We start from the raw sequence: 21,005 nt of genomic DNA, 5'->3' as shown, positions 1-21,005 counted from the left end.
CATTTCCTGCACAAAACATTTAGCTTCAAACACTCATGACAGATCAAGCTAAAAGGCTGGTTTGCTCAAATCATCTAAAGTGGCAAATAACTTCCAAATCCACTCTCTTCTACCTCATGGTACTTTTCTCCCACACTTTTTTAGGCAAAGCTTTTTTCCTTATACTGTTGGAGGAAACCATTCTCTTTTTCTATGTTAACATATTGATCTTCCTAACAGGAGTTATTTTCATAAAAACCTTTGTCTTTGCTTCCTCTTTGCCACCTCTGAGTTCCACCATGGAATTAGAGACTCATACCCAGAGACCCCAGGCTGCTCCTGTTGCAGGACTTATTTCCATTCTTTCTTGACGAGAGGAATAGCAATTATGTTTTATCAGGATTAGTTAATTTGATAATATCTCTGAATTTGGGATTTATCCTATATTAAGCGCTGCTTTCAATTTCCTTGAGTTTTGCTTTATATCTCTGAATTTGAAAGTTTTAAATTCCACATTAGATTCTCAATAAGTGAAAAGATAGCTGGTCAATCACCTACCACTACAGAGGGATTCTCCAGGACACTCCTGGTAATTTCTACCAAGAACCAGACACACAGAACTAAATATCTTTAAAGAGTGGAAATTCCTCTGAATTTTGGGGGCATATGGGGATTTTCCAGTAGAGTTATGGCAGAATTTCCTGTGCTTCTGATAGATATCAGAAGACAGATATAGATCTGATACAGAAAGAAATCTTAGTAGGGAGATATAAATGATTGAAGCCTGGATTACTGCAATATCAATTAATGCCAAAGAGCATTAATTAATCAATGTTTTTCCCATCACCAGGCAGCTGCATGTTTCCTCTGTGGATTCCCCACTGGTCAAGGACCAGCAATTCCCATTAGTTTTTTACCACTGGAATGATAACGAACTCATCTGGTTTTCCCTCATCCCCTCCAGCCCTGGTAACTTTTCCTGATGCGACTCTCAGCAATTCTTTGAGATTTCTGCAAAGGTCTGGGGAGAGATTCCAGAGGGATGTGCAGGAAAACCCTTTGAGCACACAGGGGCTGGGCCGAGCCCAAAGAGTGGATATTTGCATTCCCCATTTATAAAGAAAACAACAACATTAGGCTAAAATTATAAAAATCAAACATTCCTTGCTGAGTGCCTGCAAGACAAGCTCTAGCTGAGCACTGTGGTATTAGAGAGAAATTCCAGCTAAGAAATGTACATAAACATTATTTCTTCTTTTTCTTCCTTTCTCTTTCCTTCTTTTTCTCTCTTGGTGTCTCCTTCTGAAAATGCAATGTGGAATTTGTGCATGTTTGATGGTTTTTGATCTCCAGCTCCATGACAACATGAAAACTCTGAACATTTAAATATTCCACTTTAGTAGCTGGGTCCAAATCTGAATACATATCTATGGCTTGGCCCCCTGCTGCTTAAAGTAATTTACACTGAGATCAAATTGTGACCCCAGAAACAGAAGAATTTATATTGAAAGAACTGAATATTTACAAAGATATTGTTACAGAACAGAAAATTATGATATAAATATGATTACACTATGTAAGTCAGATAAAATCTACACAATCCTTTTTTTAAAGAAACCCAAAATGATTTTGCTTCTGAAGTACACATAAAAAGAATTTCAATAACTTTATATTTTCAGACCTTATTGTTAAAGGATGCAAGGAAAGTTTTTGCCTGGTTCTAGTTTTTTCTTTATAAGAGCTGTATTGCAGACAAAGTGAGCTTGGATCACTTAAAGTCCCCACAAGGGACTGATACTTTGTGAATGGTATTTTGAATAGTTTTGATATCCCAGTTTTTGAGATCCCTGTGTGGCTTTATTTTCTGGACAATTCAGTTATTCTCTCATGCTCTGACCTTATTATGATATTGTTTTTCCCTTCTCTTTACCACTGTGTTCTGTGAGAAATCTCTCTATAAATTTGATATAAATACAGTTCACATACAATATCTATAACTTAGTCAACTTCATAAAGCATAAAAAAGTAGCAATTTTTTTTACTCCTCAGTTCTTCTTTTTGTAACATATTATCCATTTGGTATGAATTCCCCTACAGCAAAATTAAAAAACCCAACCAAACCAAATTTTAACAACAAAATAAGCCTTTAAAATCCACACCAACCATAGGATATTTTTTTGTTTCCTGGGTTGCCTTGTGCTCTTTCATATAATGTATCAATTTAAATGCAGATGGCCAAGGAGAAAATATATTTCCCCTCAAACTTCTCATGTGCCCAGGGTGCTGAGATGGATGTGCCAAGTGGGACCCTGGGCAGATTCCTCCTTTGCCAAGGGCACACCAGTGCCCAAAGGTGCTGTGGCCAGGGACCCTTCCACCAGAGCAGGGTGCTCAGAGCTCCATCCAAGCTGGCCTTAAACTCAGATATTGGAAATGCTTCTCTCATGGGCAGCTTGCTGGCACAAAACCAGGGCTCTGCAGCCCCTTGGGCAGGGTGAGTGTCCTGCTGCCATGCCTTGGTTGGAGCAGAGCTGCAGTGCCACGGCTGAGTCTGGGCAGAGCACTTCTCTGGGGAATTTAATTTGCTCTCCGTCTCTTTTTGGCAAGAGTCAGCTCAGACCCCAAAGGTTTTTGCCAGAAATCCTTGATCTGTATACGTTGCTCAGCCACTCCTTGGGTGTAACTCAAGGTGATGGACAGAGGGGGATGAATGCACTAAAACCAGAGAGGAGATACAGAGATCTCTCCAGAAACCAAAATGTATCTTTTCAGTGATCCCAGACAGCTGTGAGCAAAGCTGCTTATAGGACTGCATTATTCTACAGCTAAGAGTTCAAACAAAGCTCAAAGAATTCCAAGAGAGTCTTGATGAGATGGCTTCTCCATGACCTCATCCTGCTGGTTTTACCACTAGGAGAGGGGATTTACCCTTCACAAAGCCCTGACAATAAGATGCAGCAGGGCTGAATACAAGAGACACTGTTGGATCTATTGTGAGTGCATTAATATTTCCAGCAGGTCTCTCCTATGTGAGGAGGAAGATGACAACAACCCCAAGCCATTAACAGCCTAAATTAGACAGACAATGTGGCTGAAAAATGGAATATCTTACATAAAACAGGGGAGGTCAAAACTCAGCATGGTGATGATAACTTATCTTACTTGGCTGGTAGACTTCATGGAAGAAATAAGTTTATGTATGGGCTGCCTCCTCTAATTCTGAATTCTCAGAGCTTAGGAATGATTGTTTATCTGCTAACAGCCTGCAGGGATTTGGGAAAATAGCTACAGCATAAAACTGAAAAATAATTGAAATAAATAAAGTGCTACCTGGCACCATCCTTGTTTATTCTGTGCATCTGATATTAACATTCGGATGTCTTATGCTCGTAATACATAATAAGAAATGAAAATGTCATAAAATCAATACCTTCTAACAGCAGAGGGAAATGTCACAAATTATCTCATTCTCATTATAGTTTTCAGACAGTAATTTCACAAGCCTCCAAGGGATTAGGAAAGCTGAGCATATTTTTGCTCTACCCTCAGATGTCAGTTTTATTGTACATGATCTAGGCAGTGAAGGTTCTCTGCTCCAGAAGTTAGAAATCAATTGTTTTGCCAATGAGATTCTTTTGCAAGGCTGTTAGCTGCCTTTGTAAGTGTGAAACTACCAAATTCTGTGTCCCTGCTTAAATTACATTGCAATACAAAATTACACTCGAGCCCCTGATGTGGTACAGGCTCCTGCTGGGTGCACATAAGGAACAGAGAGTGGGCTCCTAATAAATAAAGTTTGCACTTCCTGAAGAAAAGAGATTTATGAAATCTGCTCTATATATTTAATTACTCTCCCATGTTTTACTAGGAGGGGTTTTTTAAATGAGAGAATAAAGTCTGCTTGACCCTGCCTGGATAAGAATGAGCCAGCAGGAACTGGTCTGTCAATCCCAATGATGGCACGTCTGAGGGCAGTGGATGCTCCAGGTAGATTAAAGTGAACTTCAGACCTGTGGTGCCATCTGTGCATATTTCACCAAGCTGATTAATTTTGTTACTGATCCTAATCCTCTGATCAATCACTCTGCAAACTGCCCTGGAGTCACCAGGCACAAAGCACTGAGGAGCTGAGCACCACGGGCAGAGCCTGGCTCCTGCATCTCTCGGGTTAACAAACCAGAGCCTGGCTCCTGCATCTCCTGGGTTAACAAACCCTCACTCCCTGCAGCACATCACAAACCCAGGGGAGGCCACTCCTGCCACAGCAGCCAGAACCACAGGGTGTTTATTTTCACAGAACACCCCAGGCTGGAAGGGCCCATTGGGATCAAATCCATCCCTGACCCTCACAGAGCAGCCCCAGGAGTCTCCAGAGCGCTGCCCAAACTCTTCTGGAGCTCTGCCAGGCTCAGTGTTCTCAGCTTCCATTCTCTAAGAAATCTTAGGAAAGACATTTTGTACGAGTCAAATGGATAGTTTCGGAACACCACTCACATCAAAGATTCTTGTACCAAGAAAGATGAGTAATACCAATTAAAAAACTAAAGAAATACCACAAAAAGCCCCACCAGCAGCAACAGAGACCCAGGCTTTGGGGATAGCTCAGTTATGGCTGTACTTAAAATATAAACTGTCATTGCAATGGTCTGGAAAAAGATAACACATTCTGCCTAAACCTGAAATGCCTTTCATTGTGAAACCTCTCCAATTTTGACAGAGATTGCAAAGCAGGAAACGTTGCCAATACAAATGTTATCCCAGACCTCCTCATCAAAATAGAAACCATTATACAACAGCTAAAGGAACACAACTCATACAAATATGAAAGGGCAGTGAATGGTAATGGAATCTCTTTACCAACAAAACTTTAACCAGAGAATTTAGTACTTATTAGATTGGGGAACTCAGGAAGTTCAGATGGTTATTTGGTGTTACAAAAAAACAAAACAAAAAAAGAAATAAAAAAGAAAAACGTGGCTGGGATCAAAGACTGTCTGCAAGGGAAAGGCTCAATGTGTTACTACAGAGATAATTCACAATTTATCTGAGACCTCTAAGTACCTCTGAAGCTCAACACAGCATATCATTCCTTTGAAAAGCCCAGTTTTCAATAAAGCCTACATTAATAAAATATACATTAGATTATATAATTTTAACAAAACCAACATTGAAGTAGTTTGGAAACCAGAGCCAAATTCAATACCAGGTCCTTATTGTGCATTATCTTTTTATTACAAAGGCTCAGAATTTTAACTATGGAAAGAGCAGCAAAGGCCAATTAATTAATGTTCCAGTATTTAATATACTTATTTTTCAGCACAGAATATTGTGGAATTAAATTCTAATCTCAGTCCAGCCACTCTGAGGCCCTAAGATGAAAAACATCATAGTCAAGATCTTGGACTTCAAATATGAGAACAAAGAATAAACTCTCCCCCCGCACTCAAAGAGCTGAGAATCTCTAACCCCCACCCAAAAAAACCACCAAACCTACAGTAACAGATGTAAAAAATATATTCATCAATCCTTTCTGGCATAATACATTTTGAATGTACGAAAGAGAAACATGTTAGCTAAACACAGACAACTATAGTAGAGAGCAGAATGGCTCACAAGATGAATATCAGATGAAAATGACAGCTGCTACAATTAAATTCAGTATTTATGTTTTCCTAGTTGAAAATGAGAACTTATTTACAAACAAAACTATCTCACCATCTGAAGTTAAAAAATAAGCAACTGCTTTTTTTCTTTCCAGACAACTATTGTTTTCTTTAAAATAAATATTGTAAGAAAATCTTATTTCAATTTCAGATTCTTTGTTTTTATTGGTTCCAGATCACTTCCTTTTGTTTTAATTTCCACATAAATACTTTCCAGGTTTGTGTGTTCACCAGGATTTGTGTCACTGTACAGAAAAAGGTCAATGGGTGCACTCCAATCCAGCCCCATGGTTTTTTCTCTGAGATGATTCTGTGCTATTGAGACCAGCCCAGGAGGGAACAGAGCTGTCGGTGCTGCCCAGGATTTTTGTGTAGGTGCCTCCTACTGAGTATTTAATCCATCAAAACCTTCCTGGGGAGTGGCACAGGGGAGAGCAGGAGCATTCCTGTCTCTCATTGTGGATATCTCCTAGACGCAGGTGAGAGAAATCCAGACCATCCCAGAGTTTTGCCCCTGGCTCTAATTTCACACCCTGTTCCTGCCCTCAATTTCTGCTGCTGGAGAATTCGGTGCTGTTGATGAGATTAGAGGGATGTGGCACAGAACAGAGCTGGCTTGCACTACAAGGACATTTTTATGCCATAAATTCCTTCTGAGTGTGGCAGAGCAACCTCAGGGCAACACTGTTCCATCCTTCAGGACTGCTGGATTTTTTAAAAATATATTTTTTTCTTTAATCTCAGGGTCTGGGTTGCTTAGGGATTTCTTTTTTTTTTCCTCTCAGGCACCAGGCAGCACATTAGCTCCAGAAATCACACCATTTCCTGACCTTTAGACTCTAAACTAAGTAAAGTTTGAATCTTTTGGTTTTCTCATTTCTCTGTATTAGTTTCTTTCCCTTCTTGTGATTGTATTAGAGCTATTAGAGTTTTCCTTTCACACTATAACCCCTGGATTTATCAAATTAAATGCTATTTGGAGAATTTGGGATTTGAGTTCTGAATCTTGTCGATGCATTCCAGCTGAAAGCTCAGTTATGAATCATTAGGAATCACTTAAGTCTTAATGATGTCAAGCAATTAATGAACAAAAAGATACAGCACAACATTTGAATAGATGCACACAGTAATGATAAGAAAAATGTGCTTTCCTCAAAGTAGGAGGACTTCATATCCCAAAAGTGACTTTGAATAAGCTAGTCATTGTTTCCACTGATTTTGCTTTTGAATAGGACTTCTGCTGCACATTAAAATATGTAATTAGTGTTTATTTTCAATGTGACTGACACCTGTAGAACATGGACAGGCTGGCTGTGCAATTATGTCAACACTGTGCAGTGACCTTGAATTTTGAGAGAGCCAGCTGCCAGAAAAAGAAATCTTTAATTTCATTGACTCATTAAATTAAAATCATTTTTAGCAAAAATAATCATGGGTGAATTGCCATATGTTCTTGAAACTTAGGAGACTGGGGAGATTTTTAAATAATCAGACTGCAGAGCTGTTCTTTTGAGCTAAAATGTTTCCAGCATTTCTATTTCAGCTACATTTACAATCCAGTTGAACATAAAGTTCTGGAACAGCAGGCAAAACTAAGCAAAGGAATGAATGATGCTGTGAGTTGCATGCTGTTCACCTAGAGATACAAGTGAGAATTCTGTAGATGTATAAAATATTAAAATACTGATGTAAATCTGTAAGAAAAACGCAACAGATTGCAGAGATAATTGTTTGCGGCTTTCTCTATTTTACTTTTATTCTGATGATGTTTCCCTGAATTAAATGCAATGCAAGTTTTAGAGTTTTTGAATGTGATTCAAGATGGAAAGATTAACAACAGAATCTGCTACAAGAGTACAAAATCTTGGTTGGAAGACAACCCAGACAAACAGGGGCACCATCTGTGCTCTTCCAGTTGTTCATCACCACACAAATTATGGACACTGAGGCACAGACACACCAACCACAGCACTGAGGCACCTTTGACCCAAACCAGAATGTTTCTCTGTGCACAAATCCTCCTTTTTCTCCTCTACCCATCCTCCCTTGAATCTCCTAAAGCACATCAGCAGACTCATTGGATTTAAGAAGGCTGCAACATTATTTGTGCATCTCCATCAAAGTGAATACAGATAATGGAGGTGAGACTGAGGCTGCAACTTAATGAAATTATAAAAAATGTATGACACTTAGATAACAAAAATGAAAAGCTTACTCTTACTTTTGAGATAAAACAAGATATATCAAATAGACAATGAGACTTTCAGAAAGTTCAGCATTTTCTTCTGCTTTTATTGCCCACTAAGTTATTCTCTCTTGCATGAATTTGTATCATAAACAACTATATTGTACCAACTGCTAGGACACACCCATCCCTATTTTGAGTTCTGTATTCAAACCTCGTTTTTTGCCTCATCCAAAGACAATCAGTGATCTATAATTAGCAAAGTTTCCTAAAAATCTGTCACAATGCTCTTTTGAAAGAGTACTAAACAGTTGGCTTCTTAGATGTGAAATGTGTTATCACCATTGATGTCTTATGGAAAACCTAAACCCAGATCCTACATTCATTCCTAATCAGAACCATTTCTGATCACAATCTCTCTCTCTGAACTCTATTTTCTGGGGACTGCTTCTGCTCTTTTTGCAAGACATTGCCTTGAACATCTCTTGGGAAGCACCAGCAAGACCAGTTTGTCACTTCCCACAGAACAGTGCCTCCCCAGCACAGAGCCCTCTTTGAAGGGGGCTCAAGGGGGTTTGAACTCAGCCAGGTCTGAGGTCAGGACAGGGATTGGTTTTGTTTCATTCAAACCCCATGGTTTGAGGAGGCTCAGCTTTTCCAGGCTGGCTTTGCACACCCATTGCTCCTTCAGGGGAATCTCTAGGGCTGCCCATTGATCTCCTGATTTTTGTTGTGATCACTGGAAGTTCTCCTGAATGTACTGCAAGTGCTATTGCTGGCTGATTTCTGATAAAACCACAGTGAGCTGTGCTGGGAAAAAGAGAATAGGTGATAAAGAAAATGTTATGTTTCATTAGATGGTAAGAAGATATGTCAGCTTCAAAGATGAAACCAAGATCATTATGTGAGCTTCTTTTGTTGAATAAATGATATTTAGAGGAACAGAAATAAGAATCAGAATTTAAAAGTATATAATAAAAAAGTATGGTAATTTGTTACAGAAATATATTATACAAAACTCTATATTATTTATTTCTTTAAAATCTCAAACTGGGAAAATGGGATATTTTGATAAAATAAATTGTGCCTTCTAGATTGAAGTCCATGTGGAGATTATTGGCTTGAGCTTCTTTGATCTACCTTCACTTTCAGCCAATACCTTTTTTTTAAGTCAGAGGTTATCAACTTCACCTATATTTCTGTATGGATTTTTAATTTCTCTTTCAAAAGCAAAAATTACCTACACAGATGTTTGCAAAATAGCATAAAATTTAAAGCTGACCTGTTGACAGCTTCTTCTCTTTCATTGTGTTGGGGAGTTTCTGGCAGAGTGAGTGACTGAGGAAAGCAATGCCTGAGCACAAGGAAGGTCACAAATTCCCCACAGTGCTGTTAATGAAAATCACCTAAGGCTTACTATGAGTTAATAAACAACTATATATACTGTATATGCACATTGCTGTGCATGGAAATATACAGGTAAAATATTAAGAAATAGATGAAAGCAACACCTGGCACGGAAATGCTACATTTAAGAGAATCTTGTTGTATGAATTTGTGTCTAAAAGGAAATATAAAACTGTTGTTTAAAATTCCAGCAGTGTTCAGAACTCCAGGATGCTCAGGATAAGCTGGAGCTGTGTCCCTCCTGCACGGGGAAAGGGGAGGTAGGAATTCACTAAGCCACACTGACAAAAACAACCAATAATTTTTCCTGCTGAGCTCTGTATGGGCTGGAAGGATGAGAGTGTCCCCAATTAATTTTGTCCTTCGTTCCCTGACAGAAGGTCCCAGGCTCTCATTCCAGCTGATCAGCTGCTTAATGTTCTACATCAGAACCTGGAGCTGCCATCAGCACCACGGAGGGCCTCAAACAGCCTTGGTCAATCAATGTAAAACATGACCAGCTATTAATTACTGCAGTTAGCCTGCCTAAGATGTACAAAACTCAGAGGAAAAAATTGTTTTTTGCTATTATTATCGATGTGCTGGTTTGGAGTTCTCAAAGGCTAACACAGTGATTTTAAAACCAGATTGAATTCTTGTACACAACACCTCATCATTATCCCAGATTCATCGCTTTGGAAACTGGATTCACCTAAAATATAAACCCACAGGTGTGCCCTCAATCACTTCAAAATGATTTTTAAAAGCATCTTGAAAACCAAGTTATAGCATACCAGATTTCCTGTTTGAACAAATCCAAACTAAAACCCAGAACTACAATAAAAATCAGAACAAGCCTGTAGACAGATAAGGTTCAGTAGAGCAAAACTTAATCTAAAGAAGTATCTGTTTACACTGACAGTTTCTTTCTTCTCTTGCTGTTTTTTCTCCTATTTTTCTATTATTTTAGAAGCTCTGTCTTTCTCAGTCTTGTCAGAAAAGCCACTCATATCAAAGTTGTATTTTTATGCCTGAATATTCCTGTGTAGTTATATTTGGTACCGCTCCATATGACAGCTTTTATTTCATCATTAATAAAAATGTAATAAAAATTGCAAGTGACTTGTTAATGAGTTGTTGCTGAAATTCAGTATAGCATTTTATTGCATTTGAGAGTCACACCTCTCAAACTCAGCACTATTCCGCACCAAGTTTGGCAAATGGGAAAATGGGATCATCTCGTCTCACCTTTGCACTAATTATCTTCTGTTTAATACCATCTAATCCCCAGGAAGGTTTTTAATAGTTTCCTAATTTATTTGGAGTCAGGTACAGGTAATTAGGAGTATAATTATATCTTGATTTCTTTTCCATGTTGGCCAAAAATTCCATATAAAAAAAAAGTTATTTGAAACCAAGCAATTTCTGCTGGGCAGTCATGTCCTGAGTAACATTCCCAAATTATTCAGAGCTAGGGATCTGCTGGATATGGCTGAATGTAACTAAAGAATAAGAGGAAAAACTGAATGCAAGGTGCTGATAAAATGCAAAAAACTGAATGGCCAAAGAATTCTTTCCCTCTGATGCAAGATATATAAGGGCAAATTTTGTAAATTTTTCTTGAATTGAGGAAGAGAATGGAAGGTGAAGCATCTGGAACAATTCTTTGTGCCAGCAAACTCCTAAATCCCACTCACTTCAGCATGGACAATTCACTCTGCTATCCCTGAACAATACACATTACAACTGTAATACAGAAAAACCCACAGCCTGCAACAAAAGCAACAGAACTATGTTTGAAACCTTTATCTACATGTGCCAGAGATTTCACAAAAATGAAGCAGATCCATAGTTTTTAAAAAGGATTTCTTATTGGTGGTAAAGTATTCACAGAAATAGTGAAAATTTTAAAACTATTTGTCCCTTCAAGAAAACCAAAACCAACCACCGAAATTAAGTTAGGCTTATTCTGTTTCAGAAGCTTGACCAGGTAGATAATGTAGGTTGCAAAAAAACCCAAGCTGAAATCCTTGTTCATCCCAACTATCCATGAGGGGGAAAAAGACATAAAAGAGCTTAAAGCATGTAAAAATGTGACTTAGTCTGCTTTTAGGTATTTTAATTGTAATCCTTAAAGCCTTGCTCAGCAGCTTCCTACACATCTGAAGTTCAGCAGTCATTTCTCTACGAAATTACAGTTTTGCCCTTGCAAATACCTAAAATATCTGAGTCTGGAGTGCACTTGGCTCCTCAGTTTAGTGGCTGCAATCCTGCCACAGATTTTGGGTCCGACTTTGCTAGAACTGTCCTGCAGCTGAGTTTGAGCTGAATCTCCATCCCCACTCCATCCTGAGAGGAGTCAAACGCGAAGATCTCAGAGCAAAGGGGAAGCGCGAAAGGCGTTCGCTGCTCCTGCTCGCCGCACGCGCCCTCCCACTGAGCTGAAAAACCCTCCTGCAGCCACAGAGAGCCAAACACCGCGGCCACAAACCACGTGTACAGTGTCTGGAGACATGAGATAGGTGTTTTCATCTCACCTGATGAGTGTTTTTATCTCAGGTTGAAAAGAGAAGCCGAAAAGGAAGAGGCTGTGCTATACCACAGCCTATGATGTTCTGTTCCACACATGGCTTTGGAAATATTGGAATAACTCAAGCACAGATTCGTGGTATCCTGCACAAGTTTCAGGGTTATTTGGTTGGCAGAAAGGAATTAGAAACCCATGGGATGAGTGAAATGGAGAATTCCCTTAACTGTTTTAATCTCTTAAATCTTGCCTTTGTAAATTAACAGAAAATTTCATAAGGAGCCATTAGTTTATTAAATGTTAGCTAGTCCACAGTCTAGTGACTAAGAAATCACTGAGCAAACTGAGTTTCTATGCTTTTCAGAAGCCAAAGAAAATAAAATCATTTCTTATAAACAATTCAGCAAGAACAGAACATTTTCCTGTTGCCTCAAGTTAGCAACCGAACAAAACCACCCTGTGTGACTTCTTTAACACATCTCAACTCTGGTGCTTGCCTTCAGAAAACAACAGATAAGATGCATGTATATTTTTCAGAGGCTGAATCTTGTTATCATTTTTATAAGGTCACATACTGAACACAGGAAATTGAAATCCCTGTGGAGGAAAATGTTGTTGCAGGTGTGCTTATTCTAATGTACGTTTTGTTTGGTTCTTTTTTGTTATTTTGGAATTGATTTGACATTCTCCTAATACTTTATTCTTGAAAATATAACCTTTTTCTTTAGAGTTGTTGCTGTTTGAGTTGCTTAATATCTTACAAACCACACTCAGATTTGTTTCATCTGATGTTCAAATTCAATAGAATGCTATCTAACTCTGAGCCCTGCAATGTCTGATACAAAATATCTTCACTGCTAAAACTGGATGAGACTCAGGATTATAATTTTCTGCAAAGTTCATCAAAAGACAAAGAGTCTTTTCATCTTTTTTGACTTAGCTTTATTGTTTCATTGGTTTTTTTTTTCCTCCTCACTACTTCAAAAATTACTCTGCTGTGATAGTTTTTCAGGAGATATATATAAATATAAATCCCATTTTGCAGAAAAATGAAGTTCTATCAACATTCATTTATAATCACTGAGGAGACTTGATAAGTGTCTTTCACACACAATCAAGAACCATGCATTCCCCCCAGAATAGCAGTGGCTCTTTGGATAATTTTGTTAGTTATATTTCAGCCATATTATTTGAACTACCACAGGTAAACTCATTAATTATCCTCTAGATTTTCTTCAGTTCTACATGAGATATTAAGAAGGAGCTTAGACAACAGTCTCAGACTAGTTCAGGTGATTTGTAGGAGGTGAGATAATACAACAGCAGAGTGTTAGACATCTGAAATAAACAGAATTTGTCAAGAAGTTTTAAACAAAAACCTTTTCTCACACTTTATTTCTAAAAATAAACTGCATTCAGCATAAATCCCACAATGCTCATACATTATTAATTGGATAATTCCAGGGGTTGTTCCTCTCCCTTTTCAGAGTCCTTTACGAACATCAAGCATTTGAAAAAGAGGAGGTAAAAATAAAACAATGGAGACTGGTCCTGATTTAAGCACTGCCTTGGAGAAAGTTCCTCAAACAGTCACAGGCTGTCAGAAAATACATCCTGTAAGTGGTTTTTCAGGTTAGACAGAATAAGTCCATTTTATCCTTTCAATATAATGCTATTTCTTCCAATAATGATAACTGTGGCAATTTTTATCTTCCATCCTGTTATTGAAGGAGGATTAAGATATTTCTAATGCCATACAAGTACTCTTTGGGAAAGAGTGATGGTTATTAAAAAAAGTGCTCTAAAATTAGATGATTCAAAGGTGTCAGGATCCTTGTCTAACAGACAAGTTTAGCAGACAAGGACTGGGGGATGCTGAGCTGCTACTGGTCCAGACATCCCCTCAAATGGAAGCAATTTTCTTTGAGGACAGAAAAAAAAGAAATAATCATGGAACAAAAATACCACAGAATATTGACCTTCAGCTCTCTGTCAGGTTTAGTTGATTGGATGAATTTAGTTCAGGAAAGGCTTAACAAAATCCTACACTCCATATTCTTTACCACGGTGAAGTGAAGTGATAATTTCACCACTTTACCAATTTTTGCAGTTGTAATCTTCTGGATTTTGGGGTGTTTTTTTGGTATGGAAAAGGAGCAGGCTTATTATTTTTAGTTTTTAATTTGGTCTTTGCTTTTTGCAGATTTATTGTGTTGAAGTGAAAACTGGTGCATCTTCCTGAAAGTGAATAACATTAATATGAGCTAAAAACTAAGTTGCCTGGTACTTCAGATGCTAAATAAATGGCATTTGTATGACTCCAGTGAATGTTGAGCTGTCTGCCAGCACCACTCAGCTTTCATTAATGTAAATCATCACTTGGAAAGCTGCTGAGAAATTCAATTGTCTTCTGAAGGCTGGGAGGTGCAGCTTGGGAAGGTGACAATGCCAAGGTTGTTGTCAACACCACTGAAAGCACATTTTGAAGAACGTGCCTCACCTCAGGACAGAGCTGCTGCTGCTGGCCCAAATGGCTTTTGTGCCGTTTGTTCCATGGCCCAAATGGCTTTTGTGCCGTTTGTTCCATGGCCCAAATGGCTGGCTAAGGAAGGCAGGAGCACTCCTGGCTGTCCCTCCTAGGCTGGAAGTCCAGGGGAGGCAGGAAAGGGTGAGCACACCCAGCCTGGTGCACTGAATGTGGGAATCTGGCACCAGCAGGGCTGGTTTGCTTTTCACAGACCCCATTTGGTCACAGGAGAGAAGGAGGGGGAATCCCTGGGGTCTCAAGGGCAGGGTTTGTCTCACATGTTTAATGCTGTAGGCTGAGCTTTGACACTTCTAGAGAGGTACAATTCTCCTGGAGCTCACTGCCTTGAAGGACACGGGACTCTTCACTAATACTGGTTTTAACCTCTCACACCTGGAGCTCCCCTCTGCTGCCCCACAGCAGCTCCAGGGTGATTATCACACACCCCACGATGCAGTTCACATTTATTATAAAGTGTTATCTCCTGCCTGTAGAAATGAAGCAACCCCCAGCAGGTCATACACAGCTTTCAATCACGGAACAACACCCCAAGATTCACAGAAATTTCTGTTTCATGGGCACAGAATAATGGAATATCAACAGCCACAGCAGAAATATGTGCATAATGATGTTTTATCTTTTGTGTACAGCAAGGCTTCGTTCATTATCTCGTCACAAACATTTCTGATTATACAGCCTGACTAACACATTTCTCCAGCACTGCTGCAGAAGGTTTGCATGCACAAGCCTGTGTTTCTTGCAGAAACAGAATCTCTCAGGCTTTTTCAAATGCAAAAGACTCACTTCAATTCACTAGAAGCAGCTAACTCAGGCTTAATAAACACTTAGATACCCGAGACTAGGTTCAGTTCAAGCTCTCTGTAGCTACAGTCTGAAATATTTATAGCTCATATTCAGAGTTTTCCCCACATTTCTATCCTGCTATTTGAAAGATGTTTGCATTTTCAAAGAAAACAGTACTACCTGTGTTGAAGATCTATTCAACACATAAAAGAATAAATTTCCCAAGCTGCTGCTAGAAATATGACTGACAGAAGAACAAGTACATTCTGGAAATCTAAAGAGGCAAATTTTCATAGAACTATTCAAGAGGCAAAATGAATGACTAGACTAAAATTTTTTTTTACAGAGAATCTTTGCAAACTTTTCTCAGCTACAAATGAAATAGCAGAATACCAAGAGCAATAGAGGTATAGAGGATTAGATAAGGTATCCATAGCTTCTTTATAACCATATTTTTTATATGTCACCCGAATTGAAAATATGAATCCATGCTTTCTGTCTTGTAAAATCTTAGATATTATACATTGAGATTTACAATGAGTACTTGGACTTTCAAAACAACAGAGATAACATTAAAAAAAGACACCAAAAAATGAGATTTACCCTCTCCTGTCCTTCATTCACCAAAAAAATACTCTTCCCCCCAGCACTCATTTGATTTTCCCATGTCCTGTGTCAATCACAGCTCTTCATTGCACGTTGTTTCTTTTACCCTTCCAACCACACAAGTCCATAAATACCCTCAATGTTTCTGCCTCCTATTGTCCCTGCAATTTAATCAAAAGCATTGATCCCACGAGCCAAAAATTCAGTCTGACCAGATCCCCTTATTCCTCCTCTACTGAAATCAACTCATATCACACCAGAGCCTCTCAATTTCTCTCAGGAATTCTGTCCTTTTCCAGCTAAATTGCCATTTATTACTTGTTTCCTGGTTTTCAAATAACCACATGACAGATAAAATTGGCTAATAGTATTTGAACTTATGCTAAATGGGGGAAAACACTTTGTACAAACATCTGTTTTTTGATGAGTTTGGTTTGAACTGTTTTGTCACATTGCAGTAATGAGACACCCTGAAAAATCAAATATTTTTCTTTATAGAACAGTTGCAGAAGTGGGCTTGATGATTTTTTTCCCCATCTCCATGCATAATGTATGATGAACTGCACTTTACATTTAATATAAACTACATTTTAAAAGAAATTATAGCATTTTATGGAATTGCCTCTTATTAATCAAATTCATTGGTTAATCCCTTTTCACCAACACTAAGTGGTGTTTGTTAATCAGTACAAGTGAACACAGTCACATTGTATGTTAAACCTCATTTGAAAAAGAAATGTTTTCAGAACATTTGATTTAGTAAGAGGAATCCTCATGAGTCTGTTGGGACATTTCCTGTGTAATCAGAACTCCAAGATAAAGGAAGTAGGATCTAAAAGAGTCAAAGTAAACTTCCATGAAAGGATATTTTATAAGATGTGAACATCAACTTCTCCAGCCTGGCAGAGCCTGTCCTTCCCATCCATTTATGAGGATTTAGGGCTGTACCCCACAGGAGAAAAGTCCCTTTCAAGCACTGCCTGTGCTGGGGGATCATTTATTATCCTTTTTCTTTCCCTGCTCCCTGTCAGGAGGACAAGTTGAAGGAGAGCAGGAGGCTTCAGAGAGCTCCTTGCCCCCTCCCAGAGCTCCCTGCTCCACATTTCCTTTGTTCCTTCACTCACCCTGCTCCCTTTGGCCCCTCCAGGGAGGAGCCACGAGCTGCAGGAGCAGATGTTCCCAGTTTCATCTGACACTTCCCACTGGCACTCAGAGCTTCCCTTCCCAGTGCAGCACTGAGAAGGGTTGGGGGATCTCACAGGAGCAGCAGGATTCTCTAGAGGGGCTGATGTATATAAATATACATGCGTAACAAACCAAAAATTTCATAGTCTATAGCAAAATATAAATAGCAAAATCAGTGCCACAGACTGTTCCTGCGGCATATTTTTAAGAACACATAGCTAAGCAAGATATTTACTCAGTCTTCTAACAAAACTACAATTGAAATTTACTGTATGAATCCTACATTTAAAACTCTCATGTAGTTTCAAAATATCCTTCTCCAAACAAATGCTAAGGTTTTTTAACAGATTTTCTAAAGCAATAACTATAAAAAAGTCCAATTCATTTTGAATCCAAACTCCATTTCCCCCCTAATTTATCTTTCTTCACCTACTTCTTTACTCCTCATGCTCCCAATTGGTGAACTTTCCCTAAAAGTTGTTAATCCAGAAAAACACACAAGACAAAGCACACGTCTTAACTTACAAGTTCACCCAGCTAGAAATTTTTCAGGCTTAAAAGACAAAAAAATACAAACCCAAAAATTAACTTTCTGTTTTCCTCTAGAACCTAGTCTATCCTGAGCTGAGGCATTATCAGATAAACACAGCCAGGTCCTGGTCAGTCAGCCCTAGCAGAGAACACTCACTCAGACTTAAGAAGTTTTTAGTAAAAAAATACAGTTTGATGAAATCAGAGTCCAAAAAATTGAGGAAATGCCCATTCTATTATAAAACAGGATTTCTACAGCAGGGTAGACTTTCATTAATTTTAAATGAGAATAAGAGATTGCTATGTGGCTATAGAATAAAGAAATATCTGAAAAAGGACCACCAAAAACTCACCAGCCTGAGCTAGAGCTGCAGAAGGCATTTCCCAGCCCACTCCCCCTCCATGGGGGTTTTATGGGATTTGAGCAGGTGTTTGGGCTGGGGGCACTCAGGTGAGGGGAATATTCTGGTACTGCTGGAAAACAAGTGCAGTCATGGAGATTGTGAGAGTCTGGACCTCCCAGAAACTGCAGCCTAATAATTCTTGAAATTAACATCACTATTTCAAATTAAGAAGCATTAAAATAATATTGCACTGCAAATAGGTGACCCAGCGAAATGAAAAGAAAACCTGCATGGAAATACTTTGAATAAAGCAAATAATAAAAGAGATTTCTCCAAAAACTTCCCTAAGCCATCCAGCCCCCTTCACTAACCTAATTATTGGAGCAGATGTGAAGAAATGTTATTAGAAAAAAGTGAGCACTTTAGATAGTCTAAAGCACTTTAGATAGTCTTCCTTCTCTTTTCCTTTTTTCTTGCTCTTTTTTTTAAAAATCTAGAATTGTTTAGCTCTACAAATGAATTTAGATGGTAGAATGTTTTTCATTTGTTTCACAATATATCTAAAGAAACAGATCAATATCCTAAAAATAAAAAAAATAAAATTCAATAAATAAAATGCCTTGCCAGCCATCTCTGCACTGCTGTAAGTAGATATCTCAGAATCTGCAGTGAGCTTTCCCCTCTCAACTGAAATATTCAGTTTTAGGGTTTGTACTGTGAAGCATCACATCTCGTGGTAAAATTTGTTATAGAGAAATAATGTGGATCCCTTTTGACAAGGAACAAACAGCCCAGGCACAGAACATGGTATCACATCCCAAAGGGATGACAAATTTTTCCCTGTATATTTCTTTCTTTAATTCTATTAAGAATTCCAATTGCCAAATCTTTTATCCGAACAGACAAGTTAATAAAAAATCAACATAATGTAAAATTAATATTTAAAAAAGGTTTCTAAAAATCACCAAAATAAGTGTAATTTTGTCTCATATGGAATACTTTTGGATGCCAGGGTAAAGCAATGGAATATGTTCTGGGGGAAAAACAACAGTGTGAATAAAACATCCTGAATATGAGAAAAGGCCATGGAGCCCTCAGGACGGTGCCTGGCTGCTCCTGAGTGATGCAGCCTCTCCTGGTGACCCCAGCCCTGCTCATGGCCAGCTCAGGTGTCCTGAAATTCTTGTTCCTCACCTCAATTCCCAGCCCACCCCTCCAGGTTTCAGTGTGGTTATTTCACTGACTCTACTCAGGTTTTATTAAACTGCAATTGGCTCCTTGATTCCCACCCAGCTCCATTGAAAGCTCATCTTGTCACTGCTATTCCCTCTAATTTTTATCCATCCGCATGAATAATTCAGGAGTTATTCAAGAATAACCCAGCTGCTCTTTCTTGGGGTCATAATGGACCTTGACTCCCCTTCAGCTCTCTTTAGGTGCTGCTGGAACTAAAATTGGAATAATCCCACAGTCTGAGAGTGTAACAGGAATTAGGGATTGTATTCAGGGTATTCCTGAGGGCTGCAGGTCCTTACCCCCTGAAATGCAGTGAAATCACAGCTTTTAGCAGATATTTTCCACAAGAAAAGAAGCTGCAGCATTTCCCCATCTACATGGCACAGATTGCTTTCTTCTGTGTGAGCACAGTGCAGCTTCTTCTTTATTTTGTAATAACTCATTTGTAGAGCTAAGTCTAAAATGGTCAAAACATTACACATAAATTTAAGGGAGATACATAAAATTACTTTTCCCTGTCTGCTTCAGCTGGGAATTTCATGCCAATCTGCTGCTGGCCAATATCCTCCCACAGATTGCATTTGTGGTAAAGTGGATCTTATATTTCCACAGCTGCAATAAATTGGTTTTGTCCAAGCCATTTTCTATATCTTTAAACTCTCCCTAAACATCCCAACCAACTATATCTGTGGCTTTCCCTTGCAATTTAAAAAAAAAATTTAAAAAAAGATCTGAGTAACAGTCTGAACTAAAAAAAGGACAGAATTTTAATCTAAACAGGTGTTTTTTGAATTATAAACTGTGAAAGAAAACTTAGCAATGTAATTAAATCCAAATTATCCAATTTCATGCCTATTAATACTATGAAGTCGAATTGTTTCTTAATCTACTTTGAAGGGTTGTTTTGATATTCAAATTGCCACTACAGAAAAAATGTGGGTGTTTAGTGAGATATCAAGTGGACTTCTGCTGAGCTACCAGAATTCACAGGATCTTGTGACTGTGAATGTGGAATACTCAGCATTTCGTGGGAGCTTGGATTCCTGAAAGCATTTTTCAGCTGATGAGACTTTAATGAAAATAATAAATATTTAGAACATGCATATAGGAAGAATTTTTATAAATATAGCCCAGTGATGAAAGGCAAGATGTTTGTACTTATTTGCCAGCTGAAACTTCCTGCTCTGTGTGCAGCCTTTGGAAGACAGACAAGGCAGTAATAGCAAGAGTCGTTGGATTATTTTAGAAATAGCAGTGGCTAATTAGGCTGCAATAGAAGTTTAGTCACATTTTTAAATGTGGATTTTAACTTGACAAAAATGTCTTGAAAGAGAAATAACTGGATAAAATTTGTGAAGGATGGAAAGAAGATTTTATGGCCTTTGGTCATATGATATGAAACTTTCTAATAATAAACAGGATGCACTGAGTTCCCCCTGTGCAGTCACAAGCACCCAAGGGATGGAGTGCAGGAACCCTGACCTCCCTCTAAACTCAGTTCTCCTTAAATTGTTAAATGATTGAATTGTTCACCTTCGAGCATCTTGAAAATTCTGTGTCATAAACAAATTTTGTTTATTTTGTTTATTTTCTTTGTACTCACAGCACTCACAAGTTCTCAACACCAGCACACATTTTCTGTGTGCAGGGAATTCTACACAAAAACCCAGCCTAGCAATTTTAATTCTTAAAATTTGATTTTTTTTTCCTACAGGGAAAGCAAATTTTCAGTAGTAAAATGAAAGATACTTTAGGAGTGAGATCCATCATCCTGCTGAACTACATCTGACCAAGATTAACTTCTGAGTTAATTTAGGATTTTCAGCTTGAGACAAGTGCAATACCTTTATCTGCAGGTTATATCTAGCACTTTTATTAAGGAATTCAGTCAACTCAACACCTCCTAAAAAGTAAGCCAAAATTTACATTCTCAGCTGGGCTATGTATAAGGAAAGCAAACATCCTTGCCTGAATAATTTTTTTGTTAATTTTTCAAGTCTCAAAGGTTATTCAAATTCTATTTATCTTCAGA

General features: G+C 38.3%; 1 long non-coding RNA gene across 1 annotated transcript; it reads right to left on the bottom strand.

Annotated features, from left to right (window-relative positions):
• Positions 1-8,293: 8,293 nt before the first annotated feature.
• On the bottom strand, positions 8,294-9,219 carry LOC135304082 (uncharacterized). Its single transcript, XR_010365520.1, has 2 exons — positions 9,110-9,219; positions 8,294-8,637 (listed from the first exon to the last, which is right to left on the bottom strand). It is a non-coding gene; the product is annotated as an uncharacterized LOC135304082 (long non-coding RNA).
• Between the last annotated feature and the right edge of the window lie 11,786 nt (positions 9,220-21,005).

This window comes from Passer domesticus, chromosome 7 (assembly GCF_036417665.1).
Source record: "Passer domesticus isolate bPasDom1 chromosome 7, bPasDom1.hap1, whole genome shotgun sequence".
NCBI classification, from domain to species: domain Eukaryota; kingdom Metazoa; phylum Chordata; class Aves; order Passeriformes; family Passeridae; genus Passer; species Passer domesticus.
This window is presented reverse-complemented; position numbering and strand designations above follow the sequence as displayed.